Source organism: Dromaius novaehollandiae, chromosome 1 (genome assembly GCF_036370855.1).
Source record: "Dromaius novaehollandiae isolate bDroNov1 chromosome 1, bDroNov1.hap1, whole genome shotgun sequence".
In the NCBI taxonomy this organism is placed as follows: Eukaryota; Metazoa; Chordata; class Aves; order Casuariiformes; family Dromaiidae; genus Dromaius; species Dromaius novaehollandiae.
Genome location: NC_088098.1, coordinates 95200846 through 95222516, shown reverse-complemented (window position 1 = coordinate 95222516; position 21671 = coordinate 95200846). Strand labels below are relative to the sequence as shown.

At 40.7% G+C, this 21671-nt stretch overlaps 2 protein-coding genes across 7 annotated transcripts in view; one reads left to right on the top strand and one right to left on the bottom strand.

Annotated features, from left to right (window-relative positions):
- Positions 1-21671, top strand: part of CMSS1 (cms1 ribosomal small subunit homolog) — a 247515-nt gene that overhangs the window by 143894 nt on the left and 81950 nt on the right. The gene's annotated exons all lie outside the window — the stretch shown is intronic.
- The window catches only part of LOC112990573 (filamin A-interacting protein 1-like), a 135508-nt gene that overhangs the window by 65206 nt on the left and 48631 nt on the right, over positions 1-21671 (bottom strand). The gene's annotated exons all lie outside the window — the stretch shown is intronic.

The following is a 21671-nucleotide window of genomic DNA, read 5'->3' as shown; positions in this document are numbered from 1 at the left end:
TTCATTGGTGCAAGCAAAACATGGGTGGGACAGCATGGGATGCCCCTTGGCATGACCATGAAGAATTACCAGAGACCATAATGTTATTCTCACTTGGGACATCTTGCTTAGAACTTTTCCAAGGATGCATAACTTGCAGTTTGTGTTGTCATGTCCCTTGGCTATCCCACTTAACACTTGGAGATAGGCATGAATGTCGATTCATTTTAAATAGGCTTAGCCTTCATGAGTCATGGTTTTGTTGCTTCTTAGGTTTAGCTTACTAGGATTTCTCCTTCGCTGCTTGTGATCACTGGTCAGAGGCTCCAGTGGGTGCAAGATGCATCTGCCTGTTTCTGAACACCATTTTTTTTGTTTTTGTTTTTTACCAGCTGAATGCCGACTGAATTGAGGAGTTACTACTCTAATTATTAAGTGACATACTGTCACATCTTATATATTCAGGGTAGTTCATAAGTGTGCTTGGTTTTGATTCTATCTATAAAGATCCATCTAAACCTTGTGACATTAAGACAATGCAAAATTCCAAGATCTATGTCATATGTTCTCAACTTAGCATATCTGAGAAATTTTGGCTACTATGTACTTTCCATATTACCCCCATATGGAGAAGGAATGGAGACTAAAAAAATAATTCATCTTGCTGATTACACATTGAAAAATGTTACGCTACCCTAATGCAATAATCCCGTCTTGCGGATTAATGATTTGATGCTTTTGGTTTCTTTCTACTCTCTTCTGGTTTACTTTTTTGTTTTCTGACTGCTAATTGTAATGTCTTTTTGAAACTGTAATATGGGGAGATACTAATTAGAAAAATAGACTGAGTTTTGTTTTATATACAGCTTAACTTGCAGACAGCTTTGGCCAAATGACCAACTACTGGAAGGGAAAGAGGGAAACAACCCTCCCCCCAAAAACTCTTAATTATAATAAATGAGTTGCTGTATTATTATGAATATAACCTAATGGCCGTACAGCTAAATATTTACTTGATAGTTTATTTAGTGCAGTTTTGTTTCTTTTTAAACTACACATTTCTTCTTTGTAGCCTTTCTTCAACTGCCTGGTTGTCTTAAACTCATAATCTCGGTATCTGTGATGTTAAAGAAACCAGAGTGTGAGGTCAAAATTTCCATTACATAGCTGGAGAGGAATCTCAAGGAACAATGCCAAAATCACTTAAAAAAATAAATTTACAGGAAAGATGACTCATCAATCAACAATTGCTGTTCTAGAAAATAGAATTAGTTGTATATGTTCTGGGTACAGAGAGAGACAAAATGCACCCGGCATGACAGACAGGGGTAAAATAGGGTGAAATTTTTTCTTCTTTCTAGGGATTTTTACCTTGGCCTCTGTTTCTTTTTTACCCTAAAAGGAGGAGGCTAAGTTGCACACTGTTAAATGTAGCAGGAGTCGTACCTTGTGAGAACTACAACTATCTAGCAAAAAGAAAAAGGGTTGCTGGCTTATTGTGGCTTGCACGAATCAGCCAGGCAGCTGAAAGACTAGGAGAACGGTCCCCTTCTGCACTTACAGCCGCTGCGTTGCCCATTTTTTGTCTTTAATGTCTCTTGTAACTGTAAGAAATTAAAAATGAGGCCACCTAAGAGAACAAAATACAGCGCTGTATGCTACATAGAGATGACAGACTTCTGCTTTAGTGTTCGGTAACTTGAGTATGACAAAGACATGGTAAAGGGCAGTTTCCTTCCTTCTAAAACACTGAATGAACAACCACCCAGGCATGAAACTCCTCCTGAGAGTGAAATCTCTTGAGCTACAGCACGGTCTCTGAGGAGACTGGAGCAGGCCTGCTGCTTGTGCCCGTCCTTTAGCTGGGAAGGCGATCTGCTGCTGCTTCATGCCTTTTCTCCCCTTTGAGCTGCACCGTCTTTTTGCTTAAGCTTACATGTGAAGAAAGTAGCGGGTGCTGGCATCCTACGAAGAGGATGCGAGGTGAATCTGCTGCATCCTATGTTCTCTTTGCAACTCTGCTCACTTTCTCATCTGAATGGGGGGAAGGGGAGGAGAGGAAACGGTGTAACAAGCCACTGCATCCCAGATGGCAGACCGGATAATCCATAAACATGGACATCCCTTCCTGTCACCAGCCTGAAGGCTTTCTTGCTCATTAGACACTTCAGCAGAGTAGCTAACAACTAAAGGTGTGACTTCTGACTGCAGCACTCTGGCCTCAGAATGGATTTAGCCGAGACTGCAATTATTTGTAAATAGGAAGCATGCTCTTGTAGTCTCCAGACTGTATGCTATTGTTATGTATTTCCTTTTACCGTCCCATTCTTTCCTAGAATAATAGTGCGCAAACAATGGGACACGAGCAATGTTGCAGTACATACTTTTTGAAAGGAGATGTGGACTGCAAACAAGCTCTGTCCACCTTATGTGTTTTACTGTATTTAGGCTTGCTTGATCCTTCAACATATTCTTCTTCTGACAACGTTATAGCATTTTTTAAAATCCTGCTTCACTTACTGAGGCAGTTAATATTTACAGGTACTTGTGGCTCTGCTCATTACTTCTAGAGCCTAGACCTAGCAGAGGCATGGGGAGATTCTCCCCATCTGTACTGATGGTGGGTGGATTTTCCTTTCGCTTGTGTTAAAGGCAAAGGGTTTGATCTCTCAGACTCAATAACTTTGGAAATACTTCTGAGAAGCTGCTGAGAGTGTTCTGGGTAGAGGTCCTGTCTTCAAACTGTTCCCTGGTTCCTGCTCTTCCTGTCAGACACGTTTACAACACGTGGCTGTGGGATTGAGTGAGGGGAGGTCTTTGCCGTGTGCTGATTCCAGAGCCCACCCCTTCGATAGGGAAGGGCTCAGTGCCTGGCAGGAGACAGCTCGCTATCGTTTAATGTACATGGGGGCAACAGCGATGTGATTGAGCAGTTCTGTGGAGGGCTAAACTGAAGTCTTGAAGAAAGCAACATATTCCTTCATCCTCCTCCCTTTCGCTTCAGTTTTGTTCCTACCAGCTTGGATTTCTTTTTTTTCATGCATGTGCTGGTGCAGAGAATTGTGTCATGGGTGACGGATTTGAGTGATGGCCACGATATTTTCCAGCTTTCAGAACACATTATGAGGTCCATCTCTAGCCTTAGCCTTGCCCTCTAGGGTTGCAATAAAAGATGACCAAAACTATTTCCCCAACTCTTCCTCAAGAAGTATTCTCTTTTATCCTTAAAGGATAAGGATATAAGGCTATGGTTGGAGAAGCTAGCAACTATCTGCCTGTTTTGTTTTCCTTAAGATGCTGTGATACCATGGCAATGAGTTATTAATAAAACTCCAGGCAGAAGGAGAGAGCTTCTAACTAACAGAATAACCATATATGAGCAAATGTTATGATTTGGTCTGTAGGGTGAAGAGTAGTTGAGCATTTAGCATAAAAATACAACTTAATCTGCAAATAAATCAGAGCAGACTTTTCGCTTAAATGTGGAAATACTACCAGTGTTTATAGAAGAGCAAATAATTGTAAAGCACTGTGTGCCTTATTTTAAATGTATGAACATACTGAATTATGTCTCAGTTTTTTTTTCCTCTGGTTCATTGCATTTCTGAGCATATTCTGAGCTATTATAAGCGCGGTAAGAGTTTCCTGTGCAGCATTGTGCTTATTTCAGTGTCACTGACTCAAAATTCTCTAAGTCTTTATCCTACTATGCAGATGACACACACACACACACGTCCATTATGGAACTTGAATTAAAAAACCTGTGAAACATAGCTTTGGGGAATTATTAATTTGTAACCCCCCCCATTCATCCATACAAATAGAAATGTCTTGATAATAAACACAGAAGAGGGGTAGTCAGGTTCTAGTAAAAGCAGTGAAGCACTGTTTGTTTGGGTTTTTTAAGTGTCCATAGCATTAATTGCATAACACAAGCATCAGCGGTCGGTTACAAGTGGCGTAACGTCGTTATGCTGCCCTGCCCTTATAATGCATGCTGGCTGTAGTCTAATTTGTGTGTGCTGGGCTCATCAGCAGTCAGTTTATAATATGCTCAAGCTACTGTTAAAGGTCTGGAGTGATGTCTGAACTGGCAACATTACAAAAGTTCTTGAAGTTCTGACTTACCAGCCTCTCAAGATGCCAGTGGAAAAAAGCAGACATTTCCACATTGTGTTGAGAGCTGGTCAGGTAATTTCTTTCTAATATTTGACTTAAGAATTTCGTATTAAATTCTTTCTTACTGAAAAATAGGCCCTTACAAATCTAAAAAGCCGTTGACTTCCGAGATGATTTGTTTCCCATTTTGTGGCTTTGACCAGGGATTAAACTGTGGTAATAAGACTCAGGAGGAAGATGTGTTAAGACAGATCGTGACGTGTGTTTGTGATGTTTGTAACACCCAATTACCGACATAATGCTGTGTCCCAGTATGCTTTGGGCTTATTGTGAAACACCAGCAGGGATTGTCACTAGCTAGTATTTTATTTGAATAAGGTAAAGCCCTGGTTAGGAGTCTGTCGCTAATATGTCCAAGGTATTTCCAGGCACTTAACCTAATTAGATTGGGGACAGCAGCTAGGTCATATTGGGCTTCTCAGTCCCATTGAATTCCATGGGATTTAGGCATGTAAACCTTGTATGAAATTCTGAAAATATTGTATGTTACACATACTTCTATTCTTTCCTCTTTACTATCCTTTATGATAATCCATGTCCTTTAAATGGAATCCATTTTATGCCTTAATCTGAAAATTCCTCAAAAATAATATTTAATGACCAAAGCAGATTAAAGAACTGCATGCAAAATTTACATAACCTCCTAAGTGAGGTATTTTAGGTGAAATGTTGAGAATTGCCGTGACATTTTATTCCGTATGGGTATGTAAGTGATTTTGTAAAGCTTTCCAGCAGAGTGAAACAACCAACAATCTTTCTGCTGGGTGCATGAGGTACTGAATTTTTTTTTTTCCTGCCAAGAATGCTTCCTCTGAATGGAAATTATTTTATTTTTTTACTGTCTTTTTTTTTTAACAAACAAACAAAGAGGCAAAACAAGATGTTCCATTAGGAAAATGTCCTATTATTCTCCAGAGAAACTTTTTTAATAGAACGATGTAGGGAAAGGGACAATCTCGATTAAGTAATGGTCGGGGAAGCTGGGGGAAGAAGCGTATTACTTGTAAATCATTTTTTTTTCCTTTGTGGCAATGATTCTCTTATGCTTTTGAGGCTTCACCAGCTCACAGGATAAAGTGTTTCTGGCTTAATAAACCAGAGAAGAAGAGCCTTGAAGAGCCTTTTGCTTTCACAAAGCTTTTGACTAGGTCTAACCTCAGCTGTGGGCGTGCTGCTTTTGGATCTGGCCGCACTGTTGTAACGAAATGACAATGAGCCATTAAAGCGTGCACTTTTCTTGCTTAGATTTCATACTGGAGTTCTCCTATTTGTTGGATTGGGCTCTGTCCCCTGTTTCTGGCCTTCTGTGGAACCGTTCTCTTGTTTCCTTGTATGTGTTTTATTATAGAGAACCACAGTCTTGTTTTATCATAGGAAAAGGGAGACCATTTATCTCAGCAGCTAACTGAGTGTACTTGAGGTTTTCAGGAATATACGAGGGGAACCTGTTTCTGTTGCTTATTATTTTTATTCCTGCAATACCAGGAGCCTCACTTATGAGCCCTGATGCTAAAGAAGATGCTTTACACAAACAGCAGAAAGATGATTTCTTCTTTAGAGAGCCCAACTCTGGAGTGCAATGCAAAGCCATGCAGAAATACCTCCCCTGGTTTTGAACAAGCTCGTTTGGGCACTGGAAATGTAGGTGGGCTAGCACTGTGCTTGGGTATGCTGTGCTTGTGTGCTGCATTTGTATAGCTGTGCTATAAGCTGATCCCTAGTTCACAGATTTGCAGTGCTGTACTGGGCTGTGCAAATACCCTCAGAAAGACTAGAATGGAGTACAGGAGGTGACAAACGGGGAATTTAAAGGAGCAGTGAGAGCTAAAATAAACTGGGTTAGGGTCAGGGCAGCGGTACTTACTATGCACTCAAACTTAGGATACCCCCCCTTGAAATAAATACTTCTAGGAAAAGACGTGAACCTGGCGAGCGAGAGGATAGAGAGTGATTTGAGGAGGTCAAGCATCATACTCGATAATCAAAAGGCTGAGCTGAACCTCGTGGCTGAGGAGTTCTGGCCACTGTATTTTAACAATGTGACATGATATACAGGTATAGGCAGAAACCATCTCGAAAACCAGTTTGCTGATAAGAATTAGAATATTTTTTTCCTGCGACTCATTGTTTTTCCAGTTTACGAATTGCTTCACCATATTTGGAATGGTGGACGCTTACTGCCTGATAAGGAGAAGTCATTACTATTTATAATTTGGGGTTTTATTACTCAGACTCCTGTGATGTTTAAGTACTTCTGTAAGAAGGAATGTAATATGGAAGATAATATAAACTCTAAATCTAATGAGAGAATTGCAATACAGAAAGCACTGTGTGTGTGCTCTGCAGACTGTATTTTGTACTGTTCATTTTAAATTACTTGTTCAAGAAACCTGCAAGTTGTTGACTGTATGATGGGAAATGGCTTATCAAAAGTGTCCTTTAGAACAGGCTATAATGCTAATGAAATTTCAGTGCTAGTGAAAATGCACAAATAAACTTTTAAGGTAATCAAAGTAGTACATTCATTAATTTGATGGAAACTTTAGGCATCTTTCTTAAAGGTGTGCCTCACATAGTTTGAACTGTACTAGACTGATGTTAATTGTGTATCGGGTGAGGTAAGTGTGCTTTTGTCTCCTAACCATTTCCTCCATCACTTGTGAAATTTGTAAAAGCTGCATGATACCTTCGCCGAGTGCCGTTGATTTCGTTTACAAAGAGCAGAAGCTGTACTACCTTCATCTTTTACGTTGTACTGGCAGCCAGTGAATTCCAAATTCAAACCTTTCTTTAATTTTCCCAAATATGACATAAATGGACATTGCACATAAAGAGCCATTGCATATGGCTCCTGGTACAAAAAGTATTACAGTAACAAAACTGCCCTGGTCATAAATTTATGTGAATGGTAACCATGTGTCTCTGAATGCCTCCTGTTTCTCATTCAAGTTAAATGTTACTCTATCGATACTTGCCAGATCTCTTGCACTCTCATGTCTCTGTAATATTTTTAAGCCTTTTGATGCCTTGCAGTTTTTGAAGTAGTCATATTATTTTTAAGATCCTTAAATTAGGTCATAACAAAAATATTTCTATTTATCTAATCCATTTCCCTATGTTCACAGACCGCTTGGTGTACTGGAGCATGTAACAAAAGTGGAGAGATTTAAATGGCTTACTTCACTGTCAGAAGAAAATGCTATGAAAGTCACAAGTTTCCTTTAAAAACTGGAGCCTTCTCAACTAATAGAGATGTGATAGAGTGCCTGAGAATGATTAAACACCCTTGGGGATGTAGGATTTGTAGGATACAGAGCTAGTGCGTCACTTTTTTTTTTTTTTTTAACCAAAAAGAGGGACCAAAAAGAAAAAAGAAACAATCAATGATTTCTGTAGCTCATGACTACTACTGGTCTTGTGGTGATCTGATATCAGTTTTCCATGTGCTTTTATCCATTTGGGTTGTAATACTGAAGGCGTACAGTTGTCATCACTCACAGAGTGAATGCAGTGATTTCAGAGTTTTCTTAATTACGTAGACCGTTGTCATAAGAGACATTGGTTATATTGGTTATTCACTTGGCCAAAAATATCAGCTCACCTTCCTTAGGGCTTCTGATCGTCCCCTTGTACACGGTGAGGATCCTCTGCAGGTGAGTGAGGGTAAACAGTGGTTCCCTCATCACATTTGCTAGGAGGCTTCAGTCATGCTGGAGGCAGCTGATATTCATAGCTCAGACTCCTGGTACAAACTTTTGAGAAAATGCTTTGGCCTGGCATGATTCTCCATTTAACGTCACTTGAGTCATGTCTATTTAGCCAAGAACTTTTACTCCCAAGTGGATCCTTCTGACTTCTATTTCCAGTTGGATTTACTTAAAGCAATGGGTAAATGACAGCCTGGTGCTCTTAGATAAAACTCATGTTAGGTAGCAGTGAACTGATGAAGTATTTTGTCTGCATCCTGCTGATTTCAGAGTAAGCAGCACTTTCTCAAACAAAGCATGACTGTACTCAGCATCTATTAAAAGCACCCACTAGTTAAAAAAAAAAAAAAAGTAGTCTGCTGGAATCACATAATATTCTGAAATGTCTCAAAACTGTTCTGATGCTGGCAGCCAGCATAAAACCTTTGCCTGATGCTTATCTCCAGAATGCAACAGGCGTCACTGCCTAGCTATTTTCAGTCAACTCAGTGCACTGCACATCCAGAACTAGAGTCAAACTATCACAGCTCTGCTTTGCTTTCCAACCCCAGCTGCTGCAATAGCCCTGTCCTCCTGTCTTTTTCGCCCCCTCAGATATTTAGAACCAAGTCCGGCACCTCTGTGGTTCAGCTCTAGTTTTTTTTTACGGATGCAATACTCTTCTTACTGGAGAAACCTACCTGTATCACTTGAATCAGCAGGTGTTTCACTCCTATCTGTCCTGATCTCTTACTTAAATAAGCATCTGTTTTAATCACATTGTATCTGTTCATAATTCCCATATACCTGTCAAGCTTTCAGAGCAAATGTGGCTGTGTTCTGGAAGCTTTTATGGGATTCAATCCCAGAGCTAGTGATCTCCCATGGGCTCTTTCTTTCAACAGCCCAGTGTTGCCACGTCTTTCTGTCTGTCTGTCTGTGTCCTTTCAGTTGTGGTCTCTCTGTCCCAAGTGTATATATTTTTCCCTTCTTTTGTTTTTTTTTTCTCTCCTCCAAATCCCCAACTTTGCCAGTCTTCTCTTACTTGTACTACCATTGCTTGCTGATGGGTTGTCTCTGGTAACTGCCGTTTGTCCTGTGGTTCTCACCCTGTAAGTTAGAGTGAGCTGACATCTCTGACTCTGCATGTGAGCTACAGAGTTCTCTCAAAAAAGGATTTTTAATATGAACCTGAGGTCTCTACAACTTCCTTCTGGAGAGCAAGTTACTGTTACAATAGCTGAGCTTTTGTTTATGCCAGAGGCAGAATACCTGGTCCTTTACTCTTGTGTAATTTGAGTGAGCACATAATGGGTAAAGCTGCTTTTTCAGTGCATGGCTGGAGAAGGAGAAGAGGGAAGTCTACTGTCAATTTTTATTTTTAATTAAGGAAAATGCTTTATCCATAAAGGGAAAATAAGAAAAGATGCATGGACGCAGAAGAGAAATACAAGAGTTCTTTAGAATGAGAGAGGAAAAGCCAATTTCTAGCTTATGTTACAAAACAGGTAATATGCCCTGGAAATGTGCGTGCCCTCACAGAAAGCAGGAGGGAACATGCATTGACTGAGAGATTTTGAGGCTAGTAGGGGCCATTAATTCTATTTAATATGACCTATATTAAATAAATTTTTTAAAGAACATCTAATGTATGGTAGTAGAAACTGGAATAGCATATGGTTGGAAGCTTCCTTCTCTAGGATCTGTCCTGTCTCTTCCTGTCCTGCCCCTACACCATCAATGTTTGACAAAAGTGGGGAAGGAGAAATGGAGTACAGTCCTTGGTGGAGAAGGTTCCTGAAAGCTGAATTTGGAGGGATACATTCAGACAAAGAAGTCAGCCAGCCTATCCACGTCTTTGCCTGCAATCCCATGAGTTTTCCACATACAGTCCTCTTAAAAAAAAAAAAAAAAAAAAAAAAAAAAAAAGAATCTAGACACTCCAGAACTGATGTTCCTTCCACCTGGTTTAAATTTGTTTTCTTGCATTACTTAAAAAAGATTCTTAAGGCTTTACTACTATCATTATACATGTGTGATTTGAAAATATTTTTTTTCGTTGGACAGGATAATATTTGAGATGATGCGCTAGCTAATTGTTTAAATGTGCATTTAGACAATCGTTAAAATGAATGCTATTTATATTATGTAATGTTATAAACCACAAAAGCAGTACAGTCTATTCTCTAATTAGGAAACAATTAAAAATACAGAAAGTCCATTTCTCAAAATCAAATTTTAAAAATTACTTTGTGCTTTATGTTAGATGTTTGAGTTGCATTGTAGCAGCTCAGGAGCAAGCTATCAGGACATCTTCACCCCTTTTGAAACTACTAAGGATGTCTGTGTTGGTGTTTAAACAATATACATTCTTTCAGTCTAATTCATTACAGAGTTAAACTTCAAGGACTTTTACTAAATTCAGTTGCCATATTTCTATCAGGACTGTAATTTGTAGTCCTCAAAAGGTAGAACACTGCAGAAGTTCACTGGCACTTTTTCAGCCCCTGTAATAGAGAAGTACAGAATGTCTTTCATATGTAATTTGAATAGCTTTCTAAAATATTTAGGCTTGGAGACCAAGCATTTATATTGGAAAATCAGACTCGCCAATATGCTTCGTATTTGACCAGGCACCATGTCATGCACAGGATAAATTAGCCGGTTTTTAATTCACTTCAGTTCAACAGTTTAATTCTATGTTAAAACACAAATAGCTAGAGGCCCAAATAATTCCCATCGTGGACTCCTAGTTGTTTCTTCTATAGTTGATGGAAACTGCCTAGAGTGTGGAGACTGTGAGAAGACGCAAGACTTTACAGACAAAAGTCACAGAGGAAATCTGAGTGCACCCTCAAGCCAATTTTTTCGTTCCCCCTCTCTCTGCCTTGCAGAACACATGCGTCTCGAACAGTTTTGATTTAATCTGTTGTAATATTCCTTATACTCTAGTACAGGTTTTTCGCTTTTCTTTTTTTTTTTTTTTTTGGTTGAGATGTGGATGTTGGACAGGAATTGCACCACGTTGGCCATTTGGGGTCATGATTCAGCCTTCTATCAGTTTTGTCTTCCAATAACTTTGAGAATGTCTATGTAATCGCTCAGGGCATGGGCATAGTGTTTATTGAAATATCTGTCATGCCATAAAAGCCTGTGCAAAACCACAAAAAGCCTGACCAGTCAATTCTTTCTAGGCTTCCATAGCACAAATTATGTCCATATCATGTGGTGGTCTTAGCTCTTTAGTTCTTCTGTCTACGTTTAGTATTTTTTTTCCTAAAATCTTTGGCTGTATTTGCTCTGTTTTCTGTCATAAGTTAGGTAAATTGAGATTGGATTTACCTAATCTACAAGCACAGCAAAAAGTCTGTACTGTCTGACCATGGTGTTTTAGTTTGCAGTGTAGCTGGGATGCAGACTACATTCTGTACACAGGCATGATGTATCCAGATATTAAGTTACATATATTCAATTCCTACCTCTATTATAGCAGTTGGACATGGTAAGATATTACACGGGGACTTCATATAAATGTGGGTATGTCATGCCCTTGTTAGAGTTGAAGTCTAGCCTGAATTTGTCATAACTTAAAGTAGTTACTGTTGTGTAAAGATTTGATCTCATACTTGAGATGAAGCTGGTAGTTTTGAGATGAGTTCCCACTATGTGGCTTGCCATGCCATCAAAGCCATGGTGTTAGGCGTTGCGTAGTTGCTTGGAGGAGAACTGAGTGAATATAAAGAACAAATGACTTTGGGACTGAAGTGCATTGATCCAGCATTTTTAATGGTACTGATTTCACTTTAAATCATAATACTGTTTTATGCCTGGATGGGTATTGTTTTTAGTCTGGAAAAAACAGAGGTTGCAAAAACTGTGAGAAGGATATAGGGTGCAGCCCTGAGGTCTAATTGGCTCCTGACCGGGAAATGAGAAAATCAGGGAATGATTTTGTAGCTCAGGGTTGCTCTATCCCTTGTATTCAGCAATCCCTTTGTATACAAAAAAAAAGGGGGGGGGGGACTGTTGGGTTTTTTTTTGATCCTTCCTCATGTAGAGATCATGTAAGCAAAGCTCTGCCTCAAGCTTATCCTTGATGTTTGTTGTCACACTTCATGCACTGACTTGCAGAGATGCATTTTTCTGATTCTGCCTGACTTGGAGCTGTCTCCACTTTGACACATACTCATAGGAGTGGAGGGGTCTCCTTCATCCCCCAGAGCATTAGGTGCCCTGTACTCTTACACTGCATTTTTGCTATAGTGAGAGAGTTGCTGTTGCCAGAGTGAAATTACTAACAAGGTTGCTAAATTATGCATTAATAAGTCTGCACCGAGTTCTTTGTAGTCGCAGCAGAACTGCTGCCTGTACCTGACCTTCTTAGAGTATCTTAATACTATTATTGCAGTATCTCTAGCTTAGACATATCTTTGGACACCCATTTTAGCTGCCTACATGCAATGGGAGCTCTGCATCCTTTACACTTGCAACATCTTAGACAAGTTGCAAAGGAAGAAAAAGCTTAATTGTATTCGCACGAGAAGAGAATTCTCTCATTTCATCCTGCTTGGTCTGTAAATATTGACTGCCAGATGAAGAGCATCTGTTTCCTGTTCACTGCATGTCTTAAATACTGATTTTTGCCTGTTTTGAGGGAGTTTAAATCAGCAAAGTTAATACCGTAATGATAATTGCATTCTTTCACCGAATTCTTCCTTTGAGCTTGATTGCTTTTCTGTTCCAGTGGGGAACAGAAGGCAATTTTCCCTCTTTGCTTTCACTGCTCAGCATGATGCTAATATGCCAGCATTTCTTTTTTTGATCTCTTATTGGCCTCCAGCCTCAACCTTGCCTGCTTTATTCTAACTCATCTTCTCTCATGTCCCTCTCTCATATTTGTTTCTGTGTCATCTTTGCTGCTGCCTTTGGTGTTTGAATGGCCTCACCGAGTTCCCTTGAAAGAACTTGCCTTTCTCGTAGCCCACGCGGCCCTGAAGAGACAAACCAAGGAGAGGAATCATCTGAAATCGCTGAATGTATGGGCCTGCTCTTGCCCAGTAGTTTTCCTCCAGGTTTTACCCCTTTTCCACTAAACGGGACAATGTGGAGCCAGCTGCAACTTTGGTCTGTGCCTTGCCTGCTTCATATCCTTCTGCACTGTGAAAAGTGGCCAGGTGCCCAAATTACCTGGGGCTTGCAGTTGAATGCTGCTTTTGGGATGCGCCTCTGGAGGATTTCTTTGTTCCATTATGTGACAAGTGTGTTTTTAAGAACAAACATAGTTGAGCTGCCTTTCTCTCCCTTTGCAAGATGCAAGCATTTTATTCCCCCAAATATGAGGAACTACATCTTAAAATAGAATATTATGAGACCAGTTGTGGTGATTTCATCTTGGAATTATAGGCGTTCCAAAATTATGTATTGCCCAATGAGGTTAGAGCAAGCATCTCTTTGTTGTGGTATTTTAAAGAAGCAAAAGGCAGACTTTGACATGCAGCTCAGCAGTTCATGATGATATTGTATTGAATGTAGAGTATTTGGCCAGGAAAGAAGTGTACAGTTACTCCACCAGTTTGTTCATAGACCCAGCTCAGTCATTTAATTTTATGTTAATTTTTAATAATCAAACCTGTTTAGTCTATTAAAGTTCCAGTTGGTGTGGATTCTTAGACCTCTGTGGTCTTTTGAGTGACGCAGGGATTCCGAGACATAACACTGTTTACTTTATGAACTCTCATTAGCATTGCCCTCTACTCTTTTTAATAATTAAATGATTATTTAATACAATTACAGTATCTGAGGTTGAGATTGGAAGCAGTTCTTTTTCATCTGTTTCTCATCGTTAGCACAGTAATATAGCACTTACGTACACTGCAGTTTCTCAAAAGAGAAGAAATAAGATATAAATAATTTAAACTATCCAAATTTGTGCACTTTTTCTTGGTGACAAATAGCCCCCTGGAAGGTATCGGTTAATTCAGCCTCAAATCTTTTAAGAGGTAATTTTGACAGGGTTCTGTAAATGTTGAAAGTTAAACAGAGTAACCAGAGAAAGGCTCCTAATGAAATCTTGGCTTTGGTGATGAAAACTTCTGACTAGTTTTAATAAAAGCTTGATTACACTACATTCATGAGGATTTCTGCAAGTCTGCCCTGATGACATATAAACTTTAAATTAGGCATAGTCTATAAAAGGGCACCTAATATGGTTTCATATTTTGATAGTTTCCCTGTAATCGCTCCGGCTAGTTACCCTCTTTTCTAAGCGGTTTGGAATCTGCATGTGCTGAAAGAAGTCACCTGCAAAACATGGTACTTGTGCAGCACGGACTGACATGAAGCGAATGGGCAGAGCTTCCCCCCTGCTTCATGTGGTGACCTTCCTGCAGTGATGAGACTGCAGCTCTTCTCCCAGCAGCTGGTTTCTGAATTTGGTCTGACAAACAGCTTCATAAAGATGGCAGGTGAGGTTCGGGGAGCTGATCAGAGCGTACCGATTTAACAGCCACCAAAAGGTAGAGAAGAGTATAAGGAAAAACAATCAAATGCTGTCTTTTTATCATTGTATCACATTTCTTTGCACGCTGCCTTGTGAAAGCCTTTACTGATGGCTTTCTGCTATGTGTCATTATAATACATACAATAAGCATTACATAATATGAAAAATATGCCACACTGAGCAATGAAACTAGTATCAACCGATCCTGTGACCCACATCAAAATGCTCTCACTAACATTCACTCTAACGCTCCTCAGATATTGCAAAGGCACGTCGTCAACTTAAAATTCGTACATCTGTCTTAATGCTTTTTGCGTATCAATGTTACAAGTAATGACTGTGATTTCTTGGGAAAAAAATCCATTTTTTTCTTCTTTATATTGTGCTTTTGGTGTTCTTCAAGCCTATCGTCTTTCATTGCTATATTTGCATGGCTAGTTGGGCAAATCCTTTGTTTGTTTCTCTGAGGCAGCAAAGAAAGAGGAGAAAACCATTAAAAAAAAAAAAAAAAAGGACTACACAGTGATGATAAAACCACAAGAATTAGCTAGAAGAATTGCATAGATAATCGGTGGCACTTTGCTTTTTTGTTGTTGTTGAGTCTTTTTATAACAGATCAAGAGATTTCAAGTTGTGTCCATTTAATGATGCTGTTTCTTAACAAAATTTTACAAAATAGATGCGTCTAAGGTGGCAAATTTCAAAAGGGGTTTAGATGTTAGGAGCTTTGGAACAGGTCTTCTGCCTTAATATATATTGTTATATGAGTATGCAGTTGAGCTGGAAAATACAGCGAGGGCTTCTGAAATTGGACCTGATGCCTCAGTGTCAAAACTTTCCTGTGAGAGAAGTCATGGAATTCCTCACGGGCTTTCCTGGAACAGGGCTGTTGTGCTTAGCTTCTATTGGAAAAATATCCTTAAATATTTGAGCTCCCCTAAAGTTAGATGATGATATTCTTTGAAGTGCTAACTGAAGAAAATGTCCCGTAGCAGGTAACTGGTACCTTTAAGTGGATGGTTCTCTCCTATGATTACTCACCAAAGTTCAAGCATAGAAGTTACTTTCTCTTTGGGGCTGAAATGTTGCAAATTTTCTACAGGTTACAGATTTTCACTTGTCATTATGGACAGTTTTGAAAAACATCATTTGAGATATAGGTAGGCGGGATGTTTACACTTAGGGACCTCTGATCTTAAAATACTGAGTTGTTATGTTGAGTGCTGGTTTGGGCCAAATATGACACAGAGTATTTAGGTAACAGATGATTAGTTTTTCACATTAACAGCACAATTTAGAAAGGACTTCTAGCATGCAGGCATTGAGGGGAAAAGGGCTGGTGACTGTGGTGTGAGAAGACGGACTTCCATAGGCTTGCAGTGAGGCCTGGTGAGGAGTAGAATTGAGGACTCTTGCTTAAAAGTAACAAATCTCACCATTGACGGACCATTTTAGCCAGTGGTAGTTTTATTTAACTATTAGATAATGATCTTATCTGAGAAAGTAAATTGAGGCCATAAAATCAGTTTTTAAAGGTGATCAAAGGCATTACTGTAGGCACAATCAGGGTACACCTCGCATTCAGCAGATCAAGAATAGATTTGCCCCAGTAGCTGTGCACGATGTTTGCATACAGCAAGAGAGTGACTTGCTTCAGCTGGCTGAGAAAACTTAGCATTTACTGACTGAGCAGGGTGATCACTTTCTTTGAAGCGTAAGCGGGCTGCCCTCATCCTGTGCAGGAGTCGCTGTGCTCCTGCCAGGCACGGCAGCGGGTGCATGTGCACGCACAACAGCAACTGCTCTAAACATTTATGTCTGCTTCAGCCGGCATGTTGGTAAGCAGACATAACAGCAGCCCAGTTACAATCTTGTTTACCCAGTTAACATGTTTAAGATATAAATATTTTTATTCTTTTTTTGGATATTTTTCAACTGCATCTTAGGCGCAGTGGGAAATTCGTACTGTAATGTTTGGCAGCAGTCGCATGTTATGCGGATGGTGCCGTGAGAAACAGGATGCCCACGTCCTAGCCTGTTTAAACAATCTGTCTAGGTTTTACTGCCGTGCTCAGCACCATGGTATGCAAGTGCTTACCAAGCCCCGAGAGGTACACTGGCAAGGCCTGGGTGGGCACTTTGCGCTGTCTTTTTAAAGCGTCGAATTCAGAGGCCTTTTGCTCTGTACGTAGAAAGAGTTTTCCCCTGTAATCAGCAGGAGTTTTGCCCCTTGCGTGGGGTCTGAGGTAGAATTTCTCAACTGCCTTTAAAGTCAGTGGCAAAGTGACCTGGATGAAAATTGCAGTTGGTATAATACTGGGGGAAGATGCAGCATCAATCTGTTGATCTCAAACTGCAAATTCTAAAATCAAATAGGATGAGGGCTGTGTAGGAAACCAGTTATCCAACTCGTGTTGTTAAGTGCATGTATTATGGATATGCAGAAGAGACAGACTAATTTTTTTGGGTGCTGTTTTACTAAGCGCTGTTCAAATGCTGACTAGACCTTGTCCCAAAGGGCTTGTGGACAGTGCCAGTGCAAGGGAAAGAGTGGGGAATGCAAAATCAGCTGTGCTACACCTGTGAAATCAGATTAGTGCTATAATTTTTATTGTGGTAGAAGGGAAATAACATGCAAGAAGGAAGGCTTGTTTTAGTGAAGAGTAGGAAAGCTATGAAGAGTGAAGGCCAGGCAGGAAAGTGCAGAGCATGCAGTTAATGAAGCTAAGATTAAGAGACTGAGAGAGTGCAGAGGTTAGAGCAAGCAGAGAAATACAATGTCTAAATAAAGAATAAGGGCAAGTCTAACACCTGTACCACATTTGCTCCTTTTGGAGAATGCATATTGAATGCCATACACCTGGGCTCCTGCAGTAGTTTTCTCTGAAATGTTGTACTCAAAAGGAGGAATGGGAGAACTGCCCAAAGGACAAGCACAGTTGGCTGAAAGTAGTTGTGTCCATTGGGTGAAAACTTCCGTGTGGTGAGAAATGAGCTTTGGTATCTCTCTCATCTTTTGCATGGGGCTAGAAGCAGCTCTTCCTTCTGCTTTCCAATCTCAAGTGCTTCACAGTCACTATTCCTAATATTGCAAACATCCCATTATAAGAAAATGGAAGACCATGTCTGTTCTCCCTGCGTTGGCTGCAAGAGGGATGGGACCTTTCTCTAGACACCAGTCTCCCTGAGACTAGAAGCCAGCTACTGTATTGTGATCTGTCCCAATTCTCGTCCCTTGGGGTCCAGCCCTCCACAAATTTGGACTCTTCTGTATTAATTTGAACTTGGCATGGGATGCGTCCCAAATGCTCTGGGTGCCTCCAAACAAGCCTTGGTCCAGGCCCAGATTCCCCTCCCAGCATATCCCACCCTGCTCCTGAGAGGAACTCTAGACCTTTTTGTCTCTGTGGGATGAGGGATTCACTGCAGAGGACGAGGGGTGAACACATTAGGGACTGAGCCCATTCAAGAACAGCTGACTTTCATTCTGTGTGTTCCTGGCTCTGTTGCCACATATTTAGGGTGCCTAGTGATCCTCCAGTGTATGTGGGCACCCTTGAATATGTGTCCACAAGTATTTGCAAATAATAAAGAAAGTAGGTGGTGGTAATCTGATGTCCAGTAATATCTGCAATCTAAGGGGAAGCTCAGGAAGAAATGAAAGGCTATTCTCACCCTTTTTGCCTTCCTCTCCTGCCATTTGGCAGCCTGGATTTGGAAGAACAAGCAAACCAGAGTGCTCTGGCTTCTGTCTCTCGTGGAAGTTGTGCTTCCTCTGTTAACAGCCTGTGCAGCCATTCTCTCCAGCATATATCCCACTCTCCCCTTGCTATCCATCATTTGGATAATACCGCCATAACAGGCCATTTCACCTTTCCAGCAGCTGTCTTTATCAGTCTGTTGCACAACATTGTGTCCTTTACCCTTCATCAGAGATGGAGGTACCTGTGTGCTGCAGTGAAAAGGCCCTAGCTTGTTTTCATAACCTTTGGCTATTCCATAGCTTACAATGTATCTGTTAAATTCAGCAGAAGGTTGGGATTTTTCTAGGCAGTACAAGCGTAGATACCAAGTCACAAAGATGATTGGGAGACTTTGACTAATGAGAATGGGAAGATCCACCATGACTGTGGGCTTAACTTGCTGATCTCCCTTAGGAAACTTTTGACTTTGTTCTGGAAACGACCATTAGCTTCCAGATTCTTCGTCCCCTTGGTTTCCTATGACCTCTCTGCCTCCGTGCCCAGCGCGCACCCCATTATGTCCTTTCTCCTCTGCTGCTCCTGGTTTTCCTGCTCTTCTCCCACCAGCCCCAGCTTTATGCCTGCTTCAGTGCAGTTGCTTCTGCCCCACAGTGACACTCAGCAGTGCTCTGCATGTTTCTAATCATGGCTAATGGCTAAACCCTTGCGAAGAAGCAGAGCATGCACATTTAAAATATAAAAGTGGATTTTCCAGCAAATGCGAGGAGAGAATGCATAGCTTTTTGTTTTTGCCTTTATTTATCCTCTCATAAAATGATTTAGCAATGTTTTGTTCTCTTATATTCTTTTATGCCTTGTATATTCAAGGATCCTACGTTCTGTGATTATTTAAAATAGGAATATTCAGCCTGCAGAGCTATACATGTACACAACATAGCAGTGTGGGAGTTGTTGGTCTGGGGGCCTTTGACAGGGAGAGGAGATGGTTTTACAGGGTCCAGGCTTTTAATGCTGTACACGTTTGGGCGGGAATTCTGTCTTCCTTCATGTGTATTCTGTCCAGCAAGCTGACCGTCTGATTTTGATTAGGGCTTCTTGATGCAGCAGGAATACAGCTAATCGGAACATGATGAGTTGGTGTGTATTTGTGTGCTATGCTGTCCACTAATGAGTTGTCCAAATGTCAGATGTCATAAGAGGTTAACAACTCAACCTTCTCCTTAAGAGGCAGTGAAAGAGCCTGGTGTTTTTGCAATTGAAGAAGGAGGGCTTTAGAGCCAGCTGTGCCAACATGTGGAGTTCATCTCTGTTGTGCCCATTATCTTGAATTTGTTATGCTAAGGTGATACTCAGCAAGACACAACTGGCAGTGAGACCACAAGGGGCTTGAAGTGGATACTGATGGAGGTGAAGAGGAAGAATGACTTTTCCAATTTGTGCTGGCTGTCATGCTTACCTTTCTATTCAGCAAATAATCCCATAGTTGTCATAGTTAACTGTCAACTAATTTACTATATTTGGATTCCAGGAAGAAATTGTAACTTTTATTTCAGTTTTAACGAATTACAACTTTTAGTTTGGTTTTGAATGGCAAGTCATTCCTGATGGAGCTTAATTGTTTTGTTTACGTGCAGCTAGTAACTTACCATGTGGTAAGAACAATAGCCTGACTGCATTGTTTTGCCCATGATCAGAATGAGATAAAACACGGAAAACAGCGAGGCTGTTTCTTAAACAGACCACACAACAAATCTCGCCTCCTTGGCTCTTTGCAGCATAGAAAAACTGTTTCATTTATGTCATTTGTGTGGTTTTGCAGTACAGCTCACTGATCTTCAGCTTTCAGTAAAAGCAAGTGATATTTCTAGGGCCTTACTGTTTCATATGGACCACTCTCGGTGGGAGCTCTGACCCTGTTACTAGACCTGTCAAACTGCATGTAGTGAACATGAGACCATCACATGAAGCTTTGGCCTCATTTTTCCCCCACAGCTTAACCTGGATCTCTTGCATTTTACAGCAGAAGGCAGCCACTTTTCTTCTCTTCAGTGAGCAGGCATGGCAGGTATGCTGGGCAGTGTGAGCCATGATTTCTTGACCAGCTACACCTGTCACAAGGGAGCAGGGAGTAAAAATGAGGTTGCTCCACTGCAGCCAGGTCTTTGCCATCCAGCTATGCCTGCTACTAAAAGGAGCCCTTAAAAAAAAAAAAAAAAAAAGAGCTCCAGCTATAGCAGAGCACTGTGCTTGTTGTCACCCAGTCTTCCAAACACCGGCACTATTCTATGACCCAGCATAACAAGAATAGATGACCCAACATGTGTTCTCCTGCTCAAAACTTGAGATGCCTGTTGGCAGGGCTGCCAGGCTGAGACAAAAGAGATTTTTTGCTCAGGGCCTGAGCCCGCTCTCTGTGGGAATCCCCCACGTCTGGGGGGAGCGTGGGTCTGATGCCAGGTCTGCCTTTGTGGAAGAACTTAGAGGACATTCCGAAGATTTTTACCTGTCTGCTTCTTCATTTCGCTGGAGGCTTTTCCCCACAAAACATCTGAGCTAAAAGTCAAAAAAAGTTTTGCTGAAAGAATTAATTTATTCCTCAGATGGTTTCTGTAGGTAGAATAGGAATTCTCTGTTGAGAGTTAGTTGTACTTAAGGACTAAACTAGATGTTCTCCATTAATTTATCTAAAGCTAAGTAAGCTGCAGCCCTTACTTAGGGCAGTAATAGCAGGTGTAGACATACCAGCTGAGCAAGCCTTCAGCCTTGCAAACTAGAGAGCAAGAGGCTAAAATCTCTCACTTTGTGAACATAAGTGCAACTGGGAGTGAGTAGCCTTTGAAAATGTATGCAGAATGCGTAAGTGGGATTGTGAGGGCGAGTCCATAATACCAACAGTGCCTCACACCTTCTTTAACTTACTCTGCTGTGATTGAGCTGTTGTCTGACTGGCTTGGTTGTATGCTCCAGTATTCTGAGAGTTTATAAGGAATGGTTTACAATTGTGGCCTCTGCTTGAAGAGGTGTGAATGGGGGGGCTGAGATCCTTTCTCTCAACAACTGTCACTCCTCCACCACCAGGTTCCAGCGTACAGGCGATACAAGGCAGAAATCATTCCTCTATACGTATGTGTGGCATAGAGAGACCATGTCATGCAAGTATCTCAACAAGACTATAATGAGAGCACTATTCTAGAGAATACTGAAAGTTATCATTACATCCCCCAAACTTCATACTATGAAAATAAACTTAAAAGATCTACCGAAGACTTAGACAGTAAGAACTGCTTCCCCTCCCCCCCATATAATGTGAGCTGCTTCTAGAGCAGAAAGCCTTCTCAGTACAGACTACTGCCTGTTTTCAGTTTATACGTGTTTACAAGTACTTTATAAATTGAAAGGTCAGCATGTCTGCTCTTGCCTAGTCAACCTCCTCCTTGCATGACGCAGAGCCCAGTAGTCATCATATAAAAAAGAAAACCTTCAGAAATATGTCTTTGAAGAAAAAAACCTCGCAAGGATCAATTACATTTCTCACAAAAATTCAGCATCTAAGTCAGGGGTTCCCAAAGGTCAAACTGGAAAGCTTCTAAATACAACCCTCAGAGGAACTTTCCAGTTGTGGTT